The sequence below is a fragment of the Nomia melanderi genome, chromosome 12 (genome assembly GCF_051020985.1).
Source record: "Nomia melanderi isolate GNS246 chromosome 12, iyNomMela1, whole genome shotgun sequence".
Lineage (NCBI taxonomy): Eukaryota > Metazoa > Arthropoda > Insecta > Hymenoptera > Halictidae > Nomia > Nomia melanderi.
In genome coordinates, this window is record NC_135010.1 from 206,334 (window position 1) to 231,680 (window position 25,347).

Genomic DNA, 25,347 nt, shown 5'->3' on the forward strand with positions numbered 1-25,347 from the left:
TCGATCACAATCATAATCGGGTTGCAAAAAATTAATAGAATGAATGCCGAAATCACTTAGTTTAGTTGGCAAAGGAAAAAGACTTCGGACAAAATATTAGACATTTGTTAAAGTTAAAAGATAGTACGAAATTGATTCAATGAATACATATTTATAACTATAAACGATACTTAAACAATGCAGAATATTATTGGTATGATTATTTTTTGTATACCATACTGTTCATAATGTAGAATGAAGAATTATATAAAAACTTTAATCAATGAATCAATTTCATTCCTCACTGTATAATTTTAACCTAACCAAATATAGTGGTGCTCGGTTAAATGTTATCTGTAGATAAGAAAAAAATGAATACAATGAGCGTAAGGCAAACAGACTTCAAAAAAATGCTGCAACCGTAAAATATGCAGTAATGAAAATTTCAATTTCGGCAATTTTAATCTTATGCTCTAAAATGTAATACTAGTTGATTGTTGAAGTTCTACTGATTAAAAGGATTCTTAATACGGGATAAATTGGCCTGGTTTCATCAATTTTAAGGAAACGGACCTTTAGTTTCGTTAATTACATTAAGTCGGTAAAATAATCAGCCTTAAATAGTATGTGGACTCATTTTAATCAGTAGAACCTCGACAATCCACTGGTGGTATATTTAAAAAGATAAGGTTGAAATTATTGAAACTGATATACTTTTATTGCATGTTTATATTTTCCGTTCGTGGTATTCCTGTAACCTGTTTGTCCCTGGATGTGTATTTTTTTTAATATAAATTTTGTGGGGGGAAAAACTCGGTTGCGCACTAATCGATCAAAACACATGTACTGGCAACTGATTAACACTTTTGTCACAACTCTTTTAACACAACTCATATGTATAATACGGGAAAATGGAAAATGGGTCCTTATCACCAATAATGATTTTTATTGCATGAAACTGGAAATGGTTCAAAGCGTATAGAAAATTAAAAACAGAGTGGAGTAAACAAAGAATTCATAATTGAATAAGAATTTGAATTATTTTGCACGGTATGAAAGTGCTTGAAATAGCCAAAACATAACCACGCGGCAATTACTGCACTCATAAAATGTATCTTTTCTTTTTTTTTTTTGTGATATGCGAACTACCATAACGTTTGCAAGTTTTCTTCTTCTTTCCAAATCTTTATGGTAATGACGGCATGGTGTAACTATTTGTGTCCTTGTTCATATGCGCTCTAGTTATAATGCCCCAGAAAATGGCGCGCATATATCCGCTAATGATGCAAATGGGTTAAACTATCAGCCATAAGCAAAGATCCCCCTGTGATACAATTTCCCTTTACTTAGGCATCTTTTGGTTTTCCAGTAATTTAAAATGTTCGTGGCACCTATGTGTGTCATTCGGGACGAAAGAATTAAAGTGCTGAGTCTCGACCGTCGACACTGGACGTAGTGCGCCTATTTTCTGCTCCCTACCTATTCTCTGACTTCGTCAAGCTGTGCGTGAGACAATTTCTGAAAGAGGATCGCTACCTTGCTCGCGAGAATTGTAATGCTGGGTCCCAAAATGTTAAAATTTAAGCGAGTATTACTGTACACAATTAACTCAGTAGTTTAACTTCGATTGTCTAAGGCCTAGGGGATGATTTTGTTCTACTTCTGATATACAGATTACAAGACATTTTGGCGATTTTGAGTAATAACGGCACCTGAGTTTTCGATTTCGAGTATCAAAGCGAATGAAACTGGTTTTTCTGAATACGAGTACATGCGATGTTTTTGTTTTATAATCGCAAAAACCTTTCCGGAGTCTGTGGAGTACGGAAATAGAACACAAAACTTTTTAGGACAAAGTAATACTATTCAAGGGAGAAAATTTGATGATGGTGAAGTTTGATTTTTCGAAATGTCAAGGTCATCGTTAACTTTTAAATAGAATCATAATTTATCTGGGTGAACCTGCCAATGTACTTCGATCTTACCGATCTTGAAGATCTTTAAATATATTGTTCGGTGCACGATTTTGAACAACTTTTTCTTTTATATGTAGCATACGGAAGGCTTTAGTTTCCGAGATAATCGCAAAAGCACATCTGTGATATGACCGCAAGTGTAACCGCAAGTACCACCATAAGCATAATCGCACGGACATGACTTATATCATATTATCAGCCGTTAAGCTGTTCTGGTTTCACGGATTCTTCCCGACAAAAATTCCAACAGTTCCAGTCAATCGCAATAGCTTCGTACCTTCTTCCATGCAAACAGATATGAGTTTATTACCTAAGTCAAAGATTGATATGAGTAGGGCTAGTTTTTTATCAGAAGAAGGATACAGGACGAGAGGCTTAGTCCCTCCCTCGCACACATTTTTGCTTTATAATACCCGGAAATTTTTCCAATTTGACAATCGTTTTTCTTATGAAAAATAAGAAAGCTCAAGATTTTTGTCAGTTATTCTTTTCTGTTTTTGCACCCTCACCGAGTGAAAAACTAGCTCCACTTACATCAATCTCTACTATCTAAGTAAACTCCTATCATGGTAGTCACTCATCTAATCACCACTACATTCAAAGATACTTTTATTAATTAACGATACTACACGATTATAAAACAAGCGTAATGAGTATAGAGGTGGCCGCTGAGCGAAAAATATATGTACGAAATAACGTACGAAATTACCGCGATTGGCAAACTTTTGAAGGGTAGAGTACCTGCTTGAAATCCGAGAAGGTTGACGGCCAGACACGACCTACGCGACGACTGTGGGATATGCTGTAGTAAAAGTTTTTTACGGTTATCTTTGAAATTGAAAGACTGCGAAATCTCTGTTACAGAAGTGATAATTATTTAGTTTGGGGTGTTGCCCACCGATTTCCATGATTGTTAGATATATTGTCAGAAATGTAATTTTAACCTCTTAGGCACGACGCGCCACCAGAGTGGCTTTCGCGGATGTCATCTTTCTGTACGACACGCCTCTATAGTGGCTCCTTCGCTACCAATATATCATATATCATATATCATACCCAATTGTATTACTAAGTATTAAAATAAATTGTTAAAGTTAAATTATGTGTATCATATCTTTAAGAAAAATTATAATTTAATCATCAAAAACTTCATTCCAATGTACTCGCATAGAGAACAGCATTGTCGGTACAGAACTCTGCCGTGCGGAGAAACAGCCTCGCGCAAAATTCAGCCGTGCCTAAGAGGCTAAGCAACTTTTTCCTGTAACAAAAGTATCGTTGTTTCTTAGTTTCCGAGATAATAGCGAAAAACTTTTGCTTATACATACACAACGAATACACAACGAACACACAACTCTCCGCTGTAGTAGTCTATGCCGCTGTCAGTCAACTAGCCGATAGCGTAGTAGCGGTACAGGCTCCACTATGTATAGGGTGCACATTAAAAACAATGTAACACTGCGGTAGTTGAGTGGTAACAGACTTTCATACAGTTAACATATATTGAAAAGTCGATGTTTTCATCAATTCTTTCTTGTGACAAAAATAATAACACTTGGTGCTAATACTGGTGGGGGTAGCTTTCTATGGGGGGGGGGCACTCTTTTATTTTATAATTGTTAACAACCCTTCCAGTCAGAATTTAGCAGTCTTTAGGCAAATATAAAGTAAAAGATCCCCCCCCCCACACTCCAAACAATACCAATACTAATTGCTATTATTTTTATCACAGAAAAGAGTTGATGAAAACATTGATCTTTACAATATACGCCGATTTTGTGAAAATTGGCCTTACCGCCATGGTTTCTGTTTCAATTAGTTTACCCGCTATACCTATAGACTATTGTCCGCTGCGATGTGTTTGTAAAAGCGGCAGATAAGCAGTCGCTTCAGTTCGTGGCACACACTAGTGGGATGTACACGTAAAAGCATAGATTAATGTAATAGTGTCAAAACGTTTTTTACGATTATCTCGGAATTTAACCGTTTGAGTCCCGAACGGCGCGATCACGCTTCTCCGTTAGACTGCCTAAAAATACCAGTCTATTGGTTCGTAGAATCAAATGAAGTTCATTTATTTCTTTTTTTCTAATTATTGATTTTTATTTTTGTTATTACTCGCTTAGAACTGGAAAAATGTAACGATCGTACTACAGTCCCTGGCCATCGAATTAGGACCACTACAAATTTTAAGCATTTTTCGCGTTTTCCGTAAAATTAAAAGGCTTGGTGAATTTGTCATGATATAATTTATTAACTACTAACATAATACACTACTACTGTACATAATATTGTTATCACATGTTAATATCTTGTATTTCCACCTTTTGCTTTGATGACAGCTTGTATCCTTTCCGTCATGCTCCGTATACATTGCTTGATCATATCCTTTACATCTTCATTATTTTCCCAAATACCTGTAATTTTTGTTTTTAACTGTGATAATGTGGTGTTTAGAGATTCATAAACTATTCGTTTAAGTAGGCTCCAGACATTTTCTATAGCATTCATGTCGGGAGAATTGCCTGGCTATGGGAGCAAGGGGATATTTTTTTGATAAAAGCAATGTTTTAATGGATTTGGCTCTGTGACATGGTGCTCCATCGTGCATGTACGTATATTGAGATCCTAAAGATGTGTAAAATGGAAGCAATCGATTTTTTATGACATCTTCGTACTGTTTAGCATTCATAGTTCCATTAACAAAATAAAGTGGGCCTGGTCCTTCGATTGTTATACAGGACCATATCATCACTGCTTGTGGATGTTTTACCGATTGCACCACACAATCTTGGTGGAATTGCTCATGAGACCTTCTTCGGACAAATTGAGCTGTTTCTATAACCGTTTCTAAGCGTGTTTCGTCACTAAAGATAACCTAATGACTATGAAGAAATTGTAAAGATTTGAAAATATGTAGAGTCGTAAAATGATTTTCTTAAAGCATAAATCAATGGAAATTTCCTTTTCCCAATCTGCTATACTTTTTTCATTACGGGTGTTAATTTCGGCCTTTTTACTGATCGCCTGCATCTGATATTGGCTTCGTATAAACGTCTTCTGAATGTTCTCTCAGATATATCCACTTCATCGTTCTTAAGACGTTGCACCAGTACCCTTGTAGTCGCGCGACGGTTTTCTAATGCAGTCTTTATAATCTTTCGGTCTGTTCTCGGTATGATTTTTCGTTTACCGCGACAGGATGACCTTTTGTTTGAAAACTGCGGCACATTCTCCTTCATACATTTGGCGATTCCCATCCCTGTTTGAAGCGAAACATTCGCATTTTTCGCGATTTGTCGCTGCGAGAGGTTGCCACTTTTCAGAAGACCACATATATAGGCCCTTTTCTCACTAGTCATATCCTGTCGTTTACCCATATTTCATAAAATGCGCTCAATAAAACTCTTAACGCTGATTTCTTACGAACGCTTCAACGATTCAGTCACAACAGATTCTCTTCTTCATCATTTGAACTTCTAAGGATCTCTCATGCATATGTGCAACACATTTTCATTATGAATACACAAACAAATCTTGCATTTTCCAAATCTGACCTCACGCGCCATCGGCACTTGAGCCTAACGTAAACGCTGGGGCGACCCTTAATCGCTCGTCACCCACACAGTTTGATTATAATCAAGATAGTAACAAATCAATTGCTATCTATAAATCATTATCAACGTATTTAGTAATAATTTGAATGACCTAAGACAATTTTCCATATATGATATGCTATTATAGGCATAAAAGTGAAATTTTCGTACGTGGTCCTAATTCGATGGCCAGGGACTGTATATAAAAATTTTTTTTGTAAAAATAGAAAAGCGTAATTCAGTGTAAAAACCCGTGGGACTCAAACGGTTAAGAAACAACGCCGTTTACATATATTACATATATATTCACCAAAAACTACATAATTACCAAAGTCGTTCAAAATAACAATTACTGAGGGCAAGAGAGCTATGCTTCAGTAAAACTCCACATTGCAGAAATTGCATGACCGAAATGCTATGGTTGGTAAGATCATTAAATTTTGTACCTTCTTAGTTCAAAATAACGAAGAAATTTAAATGCATTAGGGAAACATCATTAAAATATGTTTTCCTAAAGAATATGTTATTTGACAAGTGGAATATAATAAAGCAATGTAAAAAATTATCATTAAAATCAAAACTAAATAGATTCCCTAGAATCCTTCCTGTGCAATCTGAAGAACAATTGGACTTTCACATAAAGATCTCAATTAACCGATATATACCACTTATATATGCCAAAAAAGAATTTTTAAAGCTTGCTATAAATTTAATAATACATTTCAAACGCCTACGTCGGTTTGATACAGGAACGAAAAGGGCTGGCAAACACTTGCACAGTAATTTCGTAAGTAGACACCTTGATTTAACATTAGGGACACTAGAATTGATAAACCTTGATGCGAACCGTAGGTTGTAACAAACTTCAAGTAGATTGATTTTTTCAAAACTTTGAAATGCTCATAAATGAACAAAATTTTTCTGCATGTAATATTTCAACAAATATCAACTGATGCACAACTGCATGAGAAACTTCACAAAGTCTTATTGTTAGCTACGAAATCCGTCCAGCAGGTGGAAAAGTTTACGTCGAATCGGCGAAAAGAGGAAAAAGCTGTAAAAATCTTATCTTGTATAAATCAGTGGGATATTTCATACCGTCACTCTTTGTCTTTCCAACCCAACGAATGAATAAACGTTTGATGTCGAATGCCTCCACATAAAACGAAGCGTAGCTAGAAAGAGCGTACAGAAAGAGAGCACAAAAAGTGCGCACATGTAAGAAAGTGCATATAGCGTAAAGTGAAAAATGTAAAATGTGTATCTAGATAAAAGCACACAATATAAAATAATGACAAAAATAAGTAATGCGAAATATTTATTGAATTATTGCAGAAAAATAAGGAAGAGAAAATGCTTTAAGAAATATACGTAACTTACAGAATAAAAGATAATCAGAATCACTTATTGTCAAACAAATTATTTACTGTAAATTTGTAATTCTTTTGAATATAACAGTTTATCTAGTAATTTATTATAAGTCTTAACCAATTAACTGCATTCAGCGAGTATACGCGTCATCTTAAAACGCAAAATGGTACTAATTTTGTCGATGCTGAATTATTTATCTTTTCAGATAAATGTGTAATTTTTCTTCGTTTTGTTTTAGTTTTTCGTTAGGATATATTATAGATGCATTTGCTCTGCGTTTGACGAATATACGCTTTATTATTTGATTTTATTGCGCGCACAATGAGAGATTTTTCAAACCAAATTCCACGGTTAACTGGTTAATGGCTGCTGCTACTGCATCCAGAAGAGTTTTACTTAGATAATAAAGATTAGTATGTGTAGCCCAACCCACGCTTTTACTTTATAATTGCACAATACATACATATACACAGGGTACGGACTGTGCGTATTTTACACTGTGCATTTCTTTCTATGTGCGCCTTTTTCATGTAATCAAAACGAAGCTATTACCCAACCTAAAGGTTGGATGAATAATAATTTTTTCTACAAATGGCTACATCATTTCGAAAATTTACTCGACTATTGAAGTAATTTTTCGTTTCAACCTTTTGCACTTCAATAGTGAATGTAGCTCATCACCTTAATTTGCATTAACTTCAACCGTGATGTTTACTTATCGTCCTATTACTTAAATTAACGAAGTGATCTAACTGCAATCTGTAAAGATTGGAAGATGGTAAAACTAAACATTCATAGTGTATTTTATAATTGGAAAAATCTTTGGAATACAAAGGGTTAAGGGGGAATTTCGAATTAAATTGAAAAAAAAATCCATTGTTTTACATTTTTTCAAAATTTTAAAAATTAATGAAGTTATATAAACACTCTAATGACTGGCGCTGGTGGTTGGACCTATTGTCACGTAATATTTCAAACGCGCGTTGATTCAAAACATTATTTTTCAAAGCGATGGAACAAATATCTCAAAAATTAATAAGTCCGTTTGAATGATTTTTAAAATTGCAAAATATACTTTTCCGTGCACATTTACTAATTTTCAGTAAGTATAAAAGGTTAAAAAGGGACCTTTCCTTACCTTTTTAAAGTTAGCATCTCCATTTTATGTATCTTGACCTTTTATCTTAAATACATAGTCGAGCAGCTACAACCTCTACCATTTTAGCTGAATGTTTGTAAAAGAGGTTTTTAATATTTAATATTTAATCAATTAAATTAAATCTAATATTAAATAATTTATTATAAATTCGAAATATACGTAATTGAATACCGAATCCCGCAGATAATTATCTTCTTTAGTTCGGTAGAAAAAATCCTAAAAGCTGATTCTTTGAACTTTTAAGCCGACTCACTGCCCCCAATTATTTTTAATGATCATAGTGACCGTAAGTTGTTAGATGTCATTACATATTATAGAAACTAAGAATATCTATTCCCTAAGTATGGCACCGGATGTATGACCGAAAATGTGAATGTGGGAATATGAAATTACAAGGATAATAGATTATAATATCGCAGGCCTTTTTGCTCATGGATTTACAGAACGTAGTTTGATTAGATCTTATATTATAGGGATTTAAGTGCACAGGCACCTATTGTTGTAATAACGTATATGATAGTTCGATTTTTTCTGGAGGATTTATTATTATTTAAAAAGAATGAATTTAGATAAAGTCACGAAAGAGCATATCCGGCATTGTATGCTATTTGAATTTTGTAAAGGAAACAATGCTACCGTTGCATCGAACAACATTAACCAGTTAACTTAGTTTGACGACAATATATATCATCTTAAAGTTTGAAATGATATTACATCATTCTTTCAACGATGAATTCTTTATTTTTTCAGATAAACATGTAATTCTTCTTTGTTTCGCACTCGTTCTGAGTTTGGCGAGTGCACGCTTCATTTTTCTCAACTAAATTCCACGGTTAACAGAATAGTGTTTATTCGGAAGTCCTAAGTGTCCAAAAGTTTAAACGATGGCTCACAAAATTTTTGAACGGGAACTTTCGTCTAGATGTCAATGGGAGATTACGAAGACCGTCTTTTCGTGAAAATGACGAATTGAAAGCTGTAATTGAAAAGGGTCTAGTGTATGTAATGCAACAAGGCTATCGATGTATGTAAGGCCTCATTGGTAATTTTGGAACAAAAACATCTGGACGTACGTGGTACGTCTTTCCAGCGCAAGAGGTTAAAGGCAACGAACTGATGGCTGTGGTTGAAAAAGATGCGAGTTTGTCAATTGGAAAGATTGCAGAAATGCTATCGTCGTTTACAGTGCAGGAACACCTTCACAAAATTGGAAAGGTATGGCGATGCGGAAACCGGGTCCTGCATGTCCAACTCCAGAACCGAATATTCATGCAAATAAAATGTTGTTGTGTGTATGATAGAATTTGCAAGGAGTTATTCATTCTGAACTCTTAAAGCCCGGAAATACTGTTACTGCCAACCTTTATTGCGAACAACTAACATGCCTAAGCAGTGCAAGTGCAAAAACACGTTCTGCTATGGTTAACAGAAAAAAACAGAGAACTTGACTGGGAAACACTAGCGCATTCGCCATACTCTCGTGAATTAGCCCCATCCAATTTTCAAATATTTAGATGCTACAGCATTTTTTATCTGGTCAAAAATTGTCCAATTATGAAGATATGAAGAATAGAATACAAAAGTATCTGAACCTGTTAACTGTGGAATTTAGTTTGAAAAATCGTTTGATAAAATCAAAAAAAGGAGCGTGTACTCGTTAAATGCAGGACGAATACACCTAGGATATATTTTAATGAAAAAACAAACCAAAACAAAGAAGAATTACATGTTTATCTGAAGAAATAAATAATTCATCGTTAAAAGAATTAGTACCACTTCAAGCTTTAAGGAGAGGTATATACTTATCGAATGCAGTTAACTGACTAATGAAAAATCAGGGAATTTTTTATAAAAGGGGCATACAAAAACTGGTTTCCAGATGACAAAATGCCGTAGAGAATAACGGCAACTGTCTCAAAGATTAAATATTTCAAGTACAATTTAAAAAATTTAAATAAACTTTATATATAAGAAACATTACTTTCCAATACGCCTAATATAACTAAAGATTCACAAAGAACAATGATAGAAATTGCAGCAATATATATTGCACCAAGCAGGCAACGTTCTTTGTAGGACATGAAGAATCATGTAGAATCATATTTGAAGAAACCCAAAATACATAATTATTTGCCTGAAAGATGATGAAAAAGTTATAAAAAAAGAAGCGTTAACTTCGGAATGTTGGTTTAGGAAAATTGAATTAAGTAATCATCATAGACTTCATATGATAATTCATTATTCAAAATAGTCGTTCAAGAGACTAGTTGTAAAATTCATTGTAGATTAGTATAAAAATTGCTGGAAAACTATAAAATTATTGTTGTGTAAGGGCAACAATTATAGTTAAATTAGAATATCTTCTAAACTGATGTTTCAACATAAATGGATTAATATTTCTTTATAAAGAATACTGAAACAAATCGACTAATGCCTTCAAAGTTATACACGGTGAGTCACAAGAGTATTCGTACCTGCTGAACTGCTGAATTTAAACGATTGATATTTGTTTACAATGCAAGTTTTAAAATCATTATCAAGGAACGAATGTTGGAATTGCAAAGCTTTCAAAACTTATGTATGCTTTATTGCAAAACAATATGTCAATATAACAAAAATGTAATTTTACGTAAACAGGAATAAAATTGGTCTTACAAACCCGATGATTTAGGTCGTCTCAAAAGTATTATAAAATGCACAGGAGGCCCAATCAAATATTAATTATTAATACATTAATTGTATTTTTAGTATGACTTGCATAGGTACAAACACCCTTGTGAGACCAATTTTGTTCCGGCTTACGTGAAATTACATTTTTGTTATACTGACACGTTGTTTTGCAATACAGCTTATATAAGTTTGAATGCTTCATAATTCCAGCATACATTTCTGTTGATGAGCACTTTGAAACTTGCATTGTAAACAAATATCAATCATTTAAATAAATCTGCACTATCTCTACTACATATAAAATATAACTTACAGTGTATGATGTCCCTTTATGAACAAAATAACTTCCGCCAAAACATCTTTTTTAACATATTAATCTTTCTGAGATATTCAAGTGTATCTAGTTAAAAGGAATATTCTATGTAAATGGAGTATTTTCAAATAATATAATATTGTTTACTATCAAGAGCAATGCCTCTTAACATTATTATTATTAATCTTCTAGCGAATATTTCATTGAAATAGTTGTAAGAATAAACATAATGATCGGATTGTCAGCTTTTGCTCCTATATTACAATAACTTTGTTATTTTTAGTGAACAATAAACACCAATCCACAATATCAAATCGTTTTCTGAATCATTACTTTACCGATGTATCATCGCCCGAAGAAAATAACAATGATTCATGAGTTTCACTAAAAACAATATTCCAAAGTTTACGCCTATTTTTTACATTTCGGATTCCTCAAAACGTAAAATCATGACCCGTAAAAAACTTTCGTGGCCCGTCAGGTCCAAAATTTGTCAATTCCTATCATTGCCCTTTGTATGACTCTCAAAAGTTTCTTCCATCTAACAAAGGAACATTGAACAAACTACTAACAACCGTTCAGATGTTAACAATGACATCCTTCAGTTGGTTTCATCACCTGATGTTTTGAGCAAACAACCCGAATCAAGAAAAAGGGAACGCAAAAAAAGTGAAATTCTCACTTCACCTTCATACTAAGTGAACAAAAAGAGAACTTTAGTCAAGAATTTAATACAACTGAAAGAATACAAAAAGGAAAGAGAAAGAAAATAATAAAGCAAGATGAAATCACTATTCGCCAAATTGTCACAGAGGAAACTATCTATATAATTCGTTTGGAAAGCGATTATGAGGATTGAATTCAGTGTTGCAAATGTCACAAATGAGCTCCTGAAGCCAGTACAGATGTTCCTGAATGGTTAGATACTTATATAATACTTGCGATAGTCTACATCGAAAAATACACCATTGTCACACATGGGATAAAATAACCCACAGTTTTCGGTAATTGTCAGATAGATTTTGATCTAATTTATAGCAACGTAATCACCAGGATTTATATAAAACACTTGAAATTAGTACCAGATTATACGCACTATACCATTATAGGCGACAGCTTGAAGATATCATTTTCTAAAGTAAAAGAGTGAGTCATTTAGACTCACAATGACAACCAAGGGTTAATAATAGCAATACACAAGATTGTGTGAAAGTGTTTATAAGTAATTTATACGTAAAAAATGTACAGTGACTCACAGTCAAAATCGGTCACACGGTAGTCGTAAGACTCAAACTGATGAACGAAGTACAAAATAGAGTAGTTTTCACTGAATTATGGACAGAAATGTTACTTTGAACTTTCTGCATTTACCCAGACTGAATATGATGATGAAGTATTAATTTAATAACTTTTTAGGAATTTTTATTAAATTAATGAAGTTCTGTAGTATCTACATATACGGAATAATATGCATAAAAAACACAGTAACATTGGGACGATGCAGAAATGTTCTTCATAACTTATATCGGCCACGAGCAGAATTTGTAGCTTTTACTGTTTCAATTGAGTGCTACAACTCGACACAATAACATTTACGCGCGAAGAGTTCGCCTAAGCTTAATAAATTTATTTTAATTCAGATAATTTGGAACGGAGCGAAGACGAAGACAAACTTCAATAAAGGAACGTAACTTAGACATTTACAATTATAAAAATGGGAAAGGTCAATAAAAAAATTGTTGAAATGGTTAATATAAGGTGCAATAAAATGTAGTATACTACAACACGTTCTAAATATGAGAATCGTATAGCTAGTAAGCAAAAAGTAAACTTCAAAACGATTTTGACGGAATACGATGAAAGATGGATTTTATGGCAAGTGAATAACCATAAAATTAGTACACCAAAACTTGCTCCGTATGCCAAAAGTTATTCAGATGAAAATGTAAATTGGGGAAACATACGTAGATTTTGAAGGAAAAGTAATTTCCATGGGTGAGTATCTACAGATATGCCGTTCGTTAGTGCGAAAAGTAAGAAACTTAACAAGGAAAGGTATCGAACCCGGAAATTTAAAAAATTGTGAAACGTTGTGTGTAAGGAGAGTAAGTTAAGCCTAATAAATTGCACTTTTTTTCGTGCCGAATTCCACGTTGCAGGGATGAAACTATTCCATGAACAAAATGCAAATTTTTCTTTCTCGTAGATTACCTGGAAAACGGTAAGAGATAGCAAAAAAAAAATGTTTCAAGATAATCCACGGGATAGAAAAATTTGCATTTTGTTCAAGGGGTGGTTTTACTTCTTCAAAGTGAAATACGACACGAACAAAAATTGCAATGCATTAGGCTTGACTTACTCTACTTGCACACAAAGTTTTATAATTTTTTTAATTTCTAGGTTCGGTACCTTTCTTCGTTAATATGGATTCATACAACAGTAAGTCCGTATTTGTACGAATAAGACATTTTTATTCTTGAAGAACATATTCTTTACGGACGAAAGCAAATTTAACGTATTTTAATCAGATAGGCGGCATGCAGTACTGAGAAAACCGAACGAAAAATTTCAAATTCGGAATTTCCAAGCATCCAAACAACACGGAGCTGGCTCCATTATGGTTTGGGGCTGCATATCTGCATCTAGAACGCGCATCTTACATTTCGTAGAAGGAAATACAGATAAAAGGCAGTACTTAAATATTTTTAAATAGAATCTATACAAAAATACTATAAAATTGGAAAATTTGTATATATTTCATTTTTACAATAACACTCTACATTAATTAAGCTAAAATAAACAGTTTGCAAACGTTTGGTATCTCTTTCCGTTCGTTATTGCAAATAAATATTCATGGAATCGCTTTTACATCTTCTCCATAATATAGTTTTCTTACTTTTAAAAAATGTTTAATATTTTATCCGAAGTCCTTTGGCTTTGCAAACTAAATCAAGTCACTTCCGCATTGATTCTATTAATTTTCTGTAATAATGGAAACGGATTATGTCCCATTGCTCAGCAATTCTCATTTGTAATTCATCGGTGGATGGTACCGGACTCATACGAATCTTGTACTGTTCTTTTCAAAAATATCTTTATGTTCTCTTTATGTCCGAAACAGAAAATTTTTAAGTGTTTAGCCAGTTTTTCACTGTATGCTTGGAGTCCTGATCAAGTTGAAATACAAAGTTTTCTTTGGGAGACGACATGTTTTACACAATATCCAATCATTTTTTTCTCTAAAGAGTCTTTAACCCTTTGCATTCGAAAACTCCGAAGCAAAGCCATTTAAAATTTGCAATTACAAGCTGTAAAATTTTGTCATTAAATATATTGTAACATTTATATCTATAATCAATAAAGACAGTTAAAATACATCTGTGACTTTTCTTTTCATGTTTCTTTTCATTTTTCTATTAAAAGTACTTCAGGTTGCTGGTAATGTCGTGAGAAAAAGCTTCGGGTGCAAAGGGTTAAATGTATATTAATTCATTATACCGTATGTCCGTTGCAATGTACTAACTTCAAATGCTATTATCCGCCCCTACAATGTAATACAACCACCTGCACGTTTATGTTACGAGAATGCGTCGTAAGATCTGATGAATCAAAAATTAATAGAATTAGCAGTGATGAACGATCTTGGACTTGGTTCAAAACAGGAAAACCGCTACAATTTGCAATATACAATGCAAACCTTCAAACGGGATTTGAGGTTAATCCATTACAACGGACAAAAAGCATACTGATCTAATATATATTTACAGACTTTTTAGAGGAAAAAATTATTGGATATTATGTAAAATATATTTCTCAAAGAAACCATTGGATTTCAACATGATCAAGAGTTCAAACATACAACGACAAGTATAAAGAAACAGGCTAACAAGAGAACCATCTCAACCAGCACACGCCGATTTTGATGAAACTTATATGAGATATAGTTTTCAAGAAAATATTTGATACGTATTTTTTCTTATCGGCCAATGTCCACTTTGAACAAATGAAAACACTCCTCAAAGTTGAGAGTTGAAAATATGTTTTCTACAATATCCCTGAAACTAGAAGGTGCAGAAAAGAAATCTAAATTGTTCATTTCGAAGCAAACAATTTAAAAAGAAAATTTCTTTTCTACGCCCTCAGTTTCAGAAATATTGTAAAAAATATATTTTCAACCCTCAACTTTGAAGAGTTGATTCAATTCGAAGTTGATATTAACCGATAAGAAAAAATACGCGTCAAATATTTTCTTGAGAACCGTGTCTCACATAAGTTTCATCAAAATTGGCGTGTGTTGGTAGAAAAGGTTACCTTGTAAGTACATAAAAATGTTGCGTTTCGGAGTAGCCCCTTGAAGGTTCCGATCTCAATTCATTTGAAAACATATGGGTATTTTTGAAAAGAATAGTACACGATTCGCATAATGATGCCTTCCACTGCTAAGCTACAGAGGAGAATTGTTGAGCAACGAAATAAAATCGATCGCAATTATAATCGGGATTGCAAAAAATTAATAGAATCAATGTTGAAATAACTTAATTTAGTTGGCAAAGGAAAAAGACTTCGGACAAAATATTAAACATTTTTTACAGATTTTTTTGGGCAAAATATTAGACATTTCTTAAAGTTAAAAGATAGTGTGAAATTAATTCAATGAATATTTGTTTGTAACTACAGACAAAAAGATACGCAATATTTAAAGACTGTTTATGTTAGCTTAAACAGTGCAGAATGTTATTATTATGATTATTTTTTGTATACCTTACTGCTCATACTGCAAAACGAAGAATTATATGAAAACTTTAATCATTGAATCAGTTTTACTTTATACTATATATGGAATGTATTAGAAATTCGTATTCGTAAACATACTATTCACAATACGACTGACTTGCAAAATGTACTTCTTGTGAAATTAAGCACAGATATAATCTTCTTTTATCGAACAATTAATCAAATCCATGTCAAACAGAATATTAAGTGTTGAAAAAAATTAGGGGTAACCAACAAAATATTAAATTACTTTAATTACTTTTATTTTTTAATCAATTATTGTCCAAAATGTTTCGTGGTCAAAATTCATTATGAGCTCTTTATCGAGCTAATTTTTGTTTGGACTAATTTTTTTATAAACTAAGTACATAGTTTTTTATACTTGTTGTTTGTATATAATAAGGGCAATCCGAAATAAAGTAGTTGTTTTGTAATATACAAAGGAAATTATTCTATTATGTTCTTCACTTCACACCATGAACTTTAAATTATCGTGCAGACAATTTCGAGTGTAAATAACTGTATAACATTATAGTTCATTGTACTCTATCTGTTTCCCTCCGTAAAAATTTATTATACTCGTAATAGTTAATTATTATAAATTCCGTAAACATACCAAACCGTGAATGTGTAATCTTACGGTAAATAGTAATATCCGTTTCGACTGTTGAACTTAAAAGTTATTTAGCTGAATTTTGATTATAATTTGATTCTTTGAATGTTAGAAAATGCAAATAATTAAGCATCCAACAAATCTAGAGCTTGCAGAGAAATATCTACTTACAATTAGTAACACCGACAATATTGATTAATTCAGGGTAATATTCAGTAACTGCTAAGAATATTACTATACCGAGAAAAACTGTCTATTGTCTTAAAATCTGAATACATCAATCTTCTGTATTAAACATAATGATGATCGAATAAAATTACTTCTAAATAATTCGTAAAAATTTCATCTGATTTGTTACCTTAATGCCTCAAAAAACAATAGAATAGCAGCTATTTTTGTTATGTACATTATCGAAATTAAGAAAAACATGTTTTTATACTCTACAAATGGATTGAAAGAAAGATACTTTAATTGAAACTACAAGTATGCATACTGCAATTTGTATGTTTTAATGACTTTTAAATGTATTATAAGCTTTTTCCTTTGTATGTTATTACTGTACTTTTTTAGTTTCTGAGATATGTAAATGGACTGTTCACATTACTACCTTGAATTCTGGCAGTGATAGTGCAGATTGGTACTGGTCGGTGTACTGCAGTCGGATAAAATGTAAGCAAACCCAACTCAGTTCTTATCTTTTGTTTACAGTTTGAAGCAGTAAACGTGCCAGCTATGCTTGCAGCTGTGTTACGGATGCTAACATAAAGGGCTAAGAATCATAGCGATGTACGTCTCACTTTTATGATTTTCATCGTAAAACAGTGTATTGCGTATACTATTATAAAAACCTTCACATATAGAGTAATCTGTTTAAATGTGCCCCCATGAATATCTTCGAAACCATTGATGATGCTATAAAATGTGTCAGGGAAAATTTTGATGATCTCAAAGTGATATATCATCTTATGTAAGTAAATAACTTCTTCCTATATGAACGCGTGGAGCACATATGAAGGACAACTTCGTTTTTTTAAATGGTCATAGCTCGTGATTCACTATACAAAGGTGTTAAGAAGGTATTCTATTGTAATAGGTGTCTTTAAACGCTTTCTTAGGAATTATTTCTGAAAATTCGGTGGAAGTTATTAACATAAGCGATATACCATAACATTTAAAATTTCGTTTTTTCATTAAAAAAACTGTAGAAATCAGAAAGAATATACTTTGGCATGATTGCACAATATTCTGAATGTTTTGCAGCTCACTAAGGCTAACAGAACATCAAGACTTCTATTCTTCCAATTCTACAAGGCGCAGCCTAAGCTGGAAAGAGCATAAGCCGAAGGAGGGATAAAAGTACCCCCAAACCAAATCCACCTTCGCACATACCATTCGATAGATCTCTCGAAGAAACCCCTTTGTACCAAGTTTTCAGCCATTACTCCTACTAGTAGGGTAGTTGCAGGATGGAATGCAGTACACGGTTTATACCTCATATTTTATGTTCTATTTAATAAGAAATTATAAAAAAAAAATCGTAGTTCTTCTAGGTCTAAATGTGCATTTCCAGGAATTTTTTTTAGAATTTTAGACTACAAAATCGATTTTGAAAAAATATAATAAAATTATAAATGATGATTTTTAAATTATCAGAGTACCAATTTTATATTTCCATGGAATTGCTGTCTCCTTTTTGAAATGTAAAAGCGTATCTCTCTTTTGAGAGCGTAAGTTGAAAACGTAACTCCCTTTTGAAAAAAAAGACAATCTCGCATCAGACACACGCAACACTTAACATGGGAGTGATTCTCCCTAAACACACGCATACACACACACTTGCACGTTTTTCACAAGTCTCAGAATCAACGCTCAGCACGTTTCACACTCCCAGTTCGCAGTGCAATAATTCACCACTATAATTCCAGACGGTAAAATACAGTTTTATTTGACAAAATTTGTATCTCAGTTTGAATTCTTCCTATCGCGGTAAAACGTCATAGGAACACGTGAGTATGCATCATCTACGGTGTCAATATTAATCGAATCGAAGATTTACAACCTCCGTGTTGATCCGGCCTACTATTGCCGTGATCACATCGTAGACTCACGCTGTTGTGCAGACCAGAGATACCGTGGCAATCGATTCGAAAAATGTAGTTTCGATACAAATTTTCAGAGTTATACTTTCGATATATCAAATTAAAGGAAAAGATCGATTCTTTTTACCGATCACGCTAGTATACCGTGTTAAGTCACTTATAATGAAAAATTATTAGTTTACATTGAAATTATGTATTATTTTCTAATATTAAAATCTATGTTTTATTTTTAAAAAATCATTTAAACGAATAGTTGACCTTTACACAGTACATTTTTACAAACTGCGAACACTTAATTTTCTAAAAAAAATATGGCTGATGTGAAGAAATATCTGAGACAAAAGCTATAAAGAAAGTATTAAGTGCTATGAAAAACACAATGTGATACGTCTCTCTTAGAATTACCTTATAAAAATTGTACAACGCGTTCTACAATTACGTAGATGTTTAAAGAGAAGGAAATTACTGAGAAAGCTTGTCTTAAAAGTCCAGCGAAAAGTACTTGATTAGCGTTCGCGGAAAAAACATTCAACGAATGAAGAAATGGCAAAAAATAATATTCAGCGAGGAAGAAACGTTTAACATACATAGAACTATAGGTTTAAGTTTTATCACCATAGAAAACATACCATTACCATTAGAAAACATAAGGAATTATTGAGTCGCATAAAACGTATCATTATAACTATCATTATCATAACTGAACAGCTAAACAAATATGTTAAATACTATTAAACATTTGATGGGATTACCTTGCAACAGTCGTATATGCAAATAAATAACAATTTCATAACATCAACTTGTTAAAAAGAATGCCATCGAAGGAAAGTGACAACAATTATGCTATGAAGTTATAAAGAAAACTCAATAAATCTTTAATAAATCTCCATAAAAAAATCGTTTCCATTATGTAAACTAAGGAAAGCTCTATAAAGTATAAAATGGCAAATAAAATTGCCACATTTTCTACACAGGTATATAGTCATATTTCAATTTTTTACATGTATGTACGTACTATCATTTTGTAGTACTGATTTTCTCCAACATTTGTATTTTTTAAATAAAATCATGTCGAATTTGAATATTTTACATACGTAAGTTGGATCTTATAAACAAAAAGAGTACAAAAATTGATTGGTATTGCACCGTGTATTAAATTAAATAAGGAATTAACCAATTAAATATGATGTGATATTGTTTTGTCAGAGAGTGTACTTACAAGAAAGGCACGATATCTTAGGCATAAGCTTGCAATCTAATTCTTATAAATGCTATCTCTTAGCATGACACACATATGAGTACATATACCAGTGAAATAAATCTTGTGTGGTTATTTGAAATCCTTTGTGAACAGAATGCCTATTGAAGTGTCAAAATATTACGCGAAAGAATCAAACAAAATTTCCAACAAACTTGTGCAATAGCTGGTTATATGGAGGAAGTATAGCCATCATAAACATCTGCAAACTTATGTCCAAATGCAAGAAGGTCAGTTTGAAAATCCTTTCTACAAGTAAGCAGATAAAATACACAAAAAATCGAACTCGTTACTACTTGAAAACAAGGCCAGATAAGAACGTTTATATTTATATCAGTAATTTATTGCTACCATTCTTTTAATATATTGAGGCTGTCCCTAATTCTTCTCTTATAAATAAATTTTAGTTTTTTAATATCGCTAAACACTTGGTATAATAATATTTATGGTATTAAATATGTTAAATAGTTTCGGGAGAAACATTATCTGATGCGAGCGAGTTTTTCCTCTATAAGCGTATAGAGAATTTGCGAAGGTAAACTTTTTTCTTTAGTGGAATCATCCTCCTGACTGTTAAAAATGTTATTTTTAATTTTGCACACAAAAATGTCAGAAATCGTTGTTTGTAATTAATACGCTTGCAACCACGGTCAAATTTGAAGTATCCTTACTCTGAACCGCGCCTTTACGACTATTTATTAAAATAGACGATACACTATTAATTAAAGGTAAACATTATACACATCGTTGAATTCGTGTTGAAAAATACAATAAATGACATTAATGACAATACGTAGTTCCATTAAAAATAATTGCATTAATCTTGAAATCTCTTTAAATAACAATGTAAAAGAAAATCGAAACAGCTTACTAAATGTCCTCCATTACGCCAAATAACTCTTACCTGAAACATTTTTCTCCTATCTTTAATAATTACGGAAATATTTGACTATACAGGAATAAAAACGTATGGACGGAGAAAAATTACTCAGAATCATGACTATCTCATGAATATCTCAAGAGCTGTAAGAAACTACAAGTTAAGTTATTAGAAAAAGTTACTCAGAATCATACGCCAACCAACATACGAGTATGTGAAGGTCGAGGTTATCGGACGCTGTCTCTCAAGGTAAACAATTGCTACAATTTTATACAACATAAACGAAAAGTGTCACTGTATGGATAGTGAGGAACAGGATCGTATAAGCGTGAACTACGTGTAGTAGTAGATAAAAATTTGAAACAACAATCTTCTTAATAGATTGATAACACTTTTTAATCGGCATACACTCACGCTCGATTTACTTCAGGTAATAATAACGAAATCTTTGATGACCTATTCGCCACAAACTGGAATTAATATAATATAGAGTATTTATAACAATAGTAACTAAATTTACGCAAAATATCGTGATCACAAAATTTCACTCGTACATAGAACTTGGTAAGGAATGAAAAAAAGGAGTTAAATTCAAATGCTGTAATAACACCTATTTACTGTATCTAAAAAATTTGAATGCATATTTTTTGAATTAAAGTGTGTGCTCGTTTTCCTGTATCCGAGAGATTTAAATGCCTATTTTTTCATTGAATTCTGCTCGTTTTTGCTTAATATCGACTCAGCGCATATTTTAGCGCAAAAAATTATTTAGGTCCAAAAATTAAAAAATCAATACTTCGTGAGATATTGTACAGTTTCGATAAATCGTGCGTTTTGTGGAAAATATTATACATTAATTATCATAAACATAAACGTAATGCTTGTCGATTATCAACATCATGCGACCTCTTGAGTACTGAAATTTCAAAGATCAACAACTAATTTCATCATAAAAAAATATGAAAAAAACGATGTGTGATGCGCGTACAATATGAAGCGAAAAGGTTTATACGTCTCCTCTAATTAGGTTTGTAAATACGGATCATCGAAAATGCGGAATATCTCACGATGTATTAGCTTTTTAAACATCATACGCTAACATTCTTTTACTCGGGTTATTTCGAATAGTTAATATAGGTATTATCAAAATACATATACTATTCTATTTAAAAGAAAGTACTTTTGTAGTTTTGAAATCATCGTTGTATTTATTATAAAAGTAAAACTGCATGAATACAAACATTATTATCCTGTTCAATTTTTTCAAGATTTTTTCTTCATCCCTGACTAAATTCAAGGCACGACCCGCACCAATTTCGTGACACATCTTGTGTAAAGAACTTATGAAGCATTGTTAAACAGAAGATACTCACAGAAGCATAAGTCTAAAAATTTGAATGATTTCTATGATGCAATTATAACAAGATGAAACGGCAGTTGAATAGAACAATGTGCAAAATTAAACAAGTTAATGGCACAAAATAATGTCACAATTGCTAAAAACAGGGATCATTCCGTCAAATATTAACGTTTTTTGAAGAAATTTTTGGTTACATTATAATTTAAACAATTTGTTCAGATATCACCTTACATCTTCAGCAAACAGAATATCCAAAGATTAATTTTTCTTATCGTAAGTACCGTTTATGTTTCAAAAGTTGTAATGTAAATCGCGGATGGAGTTCAAGTACCTGAATAATTGTAAAGCTGGTTACGAATTATTGATAATATAGCACGATAATCTGTTAAGGGGGTATTCTAGTACCACGAGTACCAGTATTTACACTTTACTAATTGTTTCTGAAAATTCGATGAAAGTTATTAGCATAAACTTCATGTTGTAACCAAACAGTTATTACTAACAGTTATTACTAACAGTTATTGGTTGCCATCATTTCAGCCATCATCACATCTTGAATAAAAAAAATGCAAATAATTCTCGAACAATATGAATACGGATATCGTAGTACCAAAGAAAAGAAAAAAGCAATATATAGAAAATTGAAAAAATGCCAGCGCGACGCTTTGAACTTAAAGTTTCGTTTTTTTTCGTACCGTTCTTTGTCTTTAAATTGCTATAGAAATCAGGGAAAAAATATATCTTGACATGATTAATGTACCGTGCATGATAGCTATACATGTGCTGATGACGCGTACAAAATTTGAATTTAATCAGTACGATAGTTTTTGAGATGTCGTGACAATCAATTCAAACAATTTATCTCAGAATGTAATTTAAATAAAAATACGTTTAAAGCTTTGAGGATTTTGTGGTCGGGCCATGACGCTACAAGTACAGAAAATAATATTAGAGAATCTTGCAAAATTATTTTCAAGAAAGAGATAGAGGGACACAAAGAATCATAGTTAACCGACGAATTTCACTGTTTACTACTTTATAGTTATAGGTGTGTGTGTTCGATGACTTATGATTTATAACATATGAAAACAGCTATTCACAAAGAACGAATCATTCCTCGACAACTTCATATTACAAATGAAGAACTTTGTAAAATATTATTAATTCACACTTGTTCTTAATTACTACACTTGATTACAGCAAATTGTTTATTTTTCCAACGTAGTGTATTTGTGAAATAAAGTAAAAAATAAGAAGCGTAGCCAAATTCTAACTCCAAAATCCATGTTGGATTAGTAATTTCATGAACCACAAATAATGATAAATACCGTTCTGTCTGAAATTATCATATTCAAATAAACATAATTTATATACAAGGCGGGCCGTATAAATGAAATCATATAAATATCTCCGTTACTCACTAATACATGAAGAAATTATTTAAAATACAACCAGATATTTCACTTATAATTTGTAACTGTGTCATTACATGAAATGAGCCACTTGAATAAGATTGAGCGAACGAGGAAAAAGAAGAAAGGAAAGGAGGAAGGAAAGATTGTTTAAAATATAACATAGTAAACCATTTGCTTATACATATATGCCCATAATTATTGAAAATATTTATGTGATTCTATTTAGATGATCCATCTCGTATTTCGCTATTTATTACTCACACAATCGATTTTAATAATTACTAAATCGATAGAAATTGAAGAGTAACAGTGATAATGCTTATTCATGCGACCGCGTATTTCATTCGTTCTATGTCATCATCGGCAGTAGGTCAACGTACTCTTCCTCACTTCCCCTGATTATCTATCATCGCATAGCACAAAAGTGATGTTAACAATTACGTATAATAAACTAGAGTAATACGGCATAATCGTACAAACTTCATTTTTCCATGATCCAATGGTAGAGTACGTATTTGAAATTTGAAACGACATAGCTGTTTCAAATATAAGCACTCGTAAAGACGGTTCATTATGCAGTATAAAAACAATTAACAGAACTAATTTATAAATACTTATGTGAAATAGGCGACATTAAATATGAAGCATCAGAGCAACCACGATTAGAGAACACTTGTCTTGACATTTTTATATATGTTTATGATTAATAGAATTGATAACTTGTAAATGTTATGTGTTTATAACGCATATAAATTACTTTCGAAGCATGTAAAAGGAACATGCTTATTAAAGTAACAAAGTTTGCAGCCCAAGTTTGTTATAAAGGAACACATTTTTATTTCAACTATATAACTAATTTAACTCCCGTATTGATAAATATTCCTCCAGAAAGTAAACTCATCAGATCAATTTAGTTAAATTAATTAGCTATAATAAAATATTTTTAGTTAAGAAATGTCATTCTTGCTAAATGATACAATTAATCTTGCTAAATTATTACATTTAATTCGGTTTAAACTCGAAATTTGTAACTTTTTAGAATAGAACTCGTTCCATTTTTATTGAATGTCTTTAAAATTGTCAAATGCATAACGTCATTGATAACAAAAGATTACAGATATTGAATTGTACCTCAACACGTTGATATCCATCGGAGAAGAAATAAATGTCTATCAAACTACTGTGTATAAAGTGTGGAAATAAACTGCAAAAAAATCTTTATTAAAGCTTGTTTAATTTATACAAATTTATTAATTTCAAATTCGAAAACGAAGGTTCTCTTATGCCAATATTAAATATTTCACAACAAAATTAAAAAAATATATTTGTAGAAATTATTAAAATTTTAACAATATAGACTGTACAATGTTTTTACCCTTGTTACAAACATACTGTATTGCAATTTATCAAAATTGATGTTCTTTTAATAGTGTCAATTTTCCGTTAACAAAGAGAACAACCGAACTATAGTACTTCTACAACTAACAGTACATACTTTACAAAATGAACAATTATTAATTACGAATTAATGATTAGTTTATATTTATTTAAAAAACATTCAGTGTTACAGTTTTTAAAAACCTTATCTATTGTAACATAAGCAATCTTTGCAAAAGCGGGAGAGCATGACGTAACCGGTAAAATACATAATCACTGTGCATAGCTCGGTTTATGTCGAGAACCGTGCCCAGTAAGATGACTAATAGTGATTCGTCTTGAGATTTAACTTTTCTAAATTAAATTAAAGAACCTATATTTTTATTCGTATTGCTGAAAGGTTTAACTCGTATCATAGGATTTGTCTGTATCATTCATATACTGATAGCAAGACTTACGACATCCGAGTCTTTAAGAGATTACTCATTAACAGTTTCATATGAGTATT

The 25,347-nt window shown here is 32.0% G+C and overlaps 1 protein-coding gene and 1 long non-coding RNA gene across 19 annotated transcripts in view; one reads left to right on the plus strand and one right to left on the minus strand.

Moving 5' to 3' along the window:
- Nucleotides 1-25,347, minus strand: part of msn (serine/threonine-protein kinase msn) — a 179,161-nt gene that overhangs the window by 149,211 nt on the left and 4,603 nt on the right. The window lies entirely within an intron of this gene.
- On the plus strand, nt 19,847-21,967 carry LOC116426272 (uncharacterized). Its single transcript, XR_004234875.2, has 3 exons — nt 19,847-20,037; nt 20,276-20,342; nt 20,765-21,967. It is a non-coding gene; the product is annotated as an uncharacterized LOC116426272 (long non-coding RNA).